The sequence below is a fragment of the Octopus bimaculoides genome, chromosome 7, assembly GCF_001194135.2.
Source record: "Octopus bimaculoides isolate UCB-OBI-ISO-001 chromosome 7, ASM119413v2, whole genome shotgun sequence".
Taxonomy (NCBI): Eukaryota; Metazoa; Mollusca; class Cephalopoda; order Octopoda; family Octopodidae; genus Octopus; species Octopus bimaculoides.
The window spans coordinates 4,518,122-4,521,064 of record NC_068987.1 but is presented as its reverse complement, the minus strand read 5'-3'; the positions used below and the strand labels follow the sequence as shown (position 1 = coordinate 4,521,064).

The following is a 2,943-nucleotide window of genomic DNA, read 5'->3' as shown; positions in this document are numbered from 1 at the left end:
ATATACATATATATATATACATATATATATATACATATATATATACATATATATATATACATATATATATATACATATATATATACATATATACATATATATATACACATATATATATACATATACATATATATATATATATATATATATATATAAATAAGCATGCTTCTGTATGTGAACGCAATGTTTTAGATTCAGAGAATGTGTTTTTTTCTTTTCTTCTTTTCTTTCTTGAATTTTTTTTCTAACTAATTTTCTCACTGGAAATGATTTAACATTTTAAACGCATGTGGGTGTAAGTTTTAACTTTGATGATGATGATGATGATGTATGCACATGCAGTTGCATATTGTAGGAGGAAGTGAAGGTTTCTCATATTACTATCAATCTATCAACAACCTATAAATCTCTGTGGAAAATCTTTCGGTATGTCTACACTCAACAGCAACTGGGCACATGTTTTCTACTAATTAATGTCAACACGTCGCATTTACATCATTCTTATCAGTTCTATACAATGTAATCATTATAATCATCATGGGTTCAACATCCACTTTTCCATGCTTGCATGGGATGGATGGGTTTCACTGAGGCAGGTTTTCTACAGCCGGATACCCTTCCTGTCACCAACCCTTGCATGTTTCCAAATAAAGTAATGTTTCCACATGGCCAGACATGTCTTCTCATAGAAGACAGAATATTAACAGCATCACTTGTATGATGGTGATGCTCATTTACAATCATCATGTGATATCAAGACAAAGACACACAAATATATATACATATACACACGCATATACACAAATATATATACATATATACACACACACACAAATATACATAAACACACACACACAAATATACATATATAAACACACACGCACACACAAATATACATACACACACGCACGCAAATATACACACACACACTCACAAATATACATATGCACACACAAATATACATACACACAAATATACATACAAATATACATACACACAAATATACATACACACAAATATACATACATACATACACACACACAAATATACATACATACATACACACACACAAATATACATACATACACACACACACACAGACACACACAAACACACACACACGCACACCAGGCTGGACAGTGTAGTGGGGACCAGCGTTTGATTTCACAATGTAAACGACGAACAAAATCCCACTCAGCACTCTGCCATGCTAACGATTCTGTCAGCTCGTTATCTTCACCTATATTACATATTGGTCTCGCATTGCGGCACAAGGCCAGCAATTTATAGGGGGAGTGGAGGGAGCTGATTACATCGACCCCAAAAGGATGAAAGGCAAAGTCAACCTTGGTAGAATTTGAATCCGGAATGTTAAGACAGATGAAATACCACTAAGCATTTTGTCTAGCTTGTTAACGATTTTGCCAGCTCGTTGCCTTACCTATATTATATATTAACACTAATTAAACCAATTTATTTTAATTTATCATTACTATATTACTTGATTTTATTTCTAATTATTCAAATTGCTAAGCAAATGATAGGGTCTCTAAAGTGCCAGTTTCTTTGCAAGAAATAGCAGTCAAATCCTTCAGATCATACTGCACCATTTGAATGAAGTACACAAATTTTGACACAAGACCAGGAATGCTAGGAGTACAGAATTGATTAGTTAATTACATTGACCCCATTGCACAACTGGTACTTTTTGACCCAGAGAAGATGAAAGGCAAAAATGACCTTGACAACATTTGAACTCAGTAGCATTTCTTTGTGTGTTGGCATTTTGTTCAGAACTATAACAATTCTGCTTGCTCACTGCCCTCAACTGCATTAAATAGCTTTGTCCTACATAAAGAGATTTTCACAACTATAATGCTATTGATTATAAGTTCAATCGAACGGGATTGATCAGATGTTAAAAATAGACAACTTAGATTTTATAGTCTTCTTTAGTCATGATACAAATAACAATCAAATCGCCCTCACATTGTACCATATTAAAAATAGAACATTGAATCATGTAACCCTAGGTACACTAAGGCTGGAAAAATATAAAATAAATGGAATTGTCAAGACTGACCTGGTTATGACAACACAATGGCAAGTTTATTTTCAAATCTTTCCTCTTGTGGAGACGTTGAGACAAAATGGTTAAGAACCCAAGTTATGGCAAGGAAGATCTTGGAAGATGTGGGATGAAGAGGCAAAAAACGATCTCCAGATGTTGAACTTCACAGAGGAGAAGACAAACGACTGAAGCAATTGGTAATTTGCTGTTTGGAAAGACTGGGGCCATAAGGGGAAAGTCCCTTATGTCCAGGCTCTTGCAAGCAATCTGTCCTTCACGAACCTCTCCATCTTCCTAACACCTCCCCCCTCTCCGACCTGTGCTCACCACTCACTGTATTCCCCTCCCCTCTACCCCTTGCTCTCCTTCGCAGACCTACCTGCACACAATATTCCCCTGTCAAATCTCTTCCCCACAACATATCCTCCTAGCACCTTGCCATCCCTCTATCCATGCCCACCCACAATGTTTCCCACTCCCTCATTCTCCCACACCCCATCCACAATCTCGTGAACTTACCCACCCACTCACCCAATCCAATTCCTGCTCCACTTCACTATATTTCAGGGCTATGGAATCAAAACAAAAAACTTGGACTCTGACTCCTGTACTAATGGCACCTCCGACTGACTCCTCTTTATGTAATTAAGTGATTGTAGTCTACATATCTCATAAAACACATATTTGTACTTTTAGTAGGCCTGTATGTTATAACTGGTTTATATTAAAGAAGAAAGACATTGTGAGTCAGAATCAGAGTCAGTATAGCTTTATCAACTTTGACTCCAGCTACCGCTTGATTGTGTCCGACTCCGACTTCATGACCGACTCCGACTTCATGACCGACTCCGACTTCATGACCGACTCCGACT

General features: G+C 36.6%; 1 protein-coding gene across 2 annotated transcripts in view; it reads right to left on the bottom strand.

Moving 5' to 3' along the window:
* Positions 1-2,943, bottom strand: part of LOC106873584 (CD9 antigen) — a 164,176-nt gene that overhangs the window by 17,976 nt on the left and 143,257 nt on the right. The window lies entirely within an intron of this gene.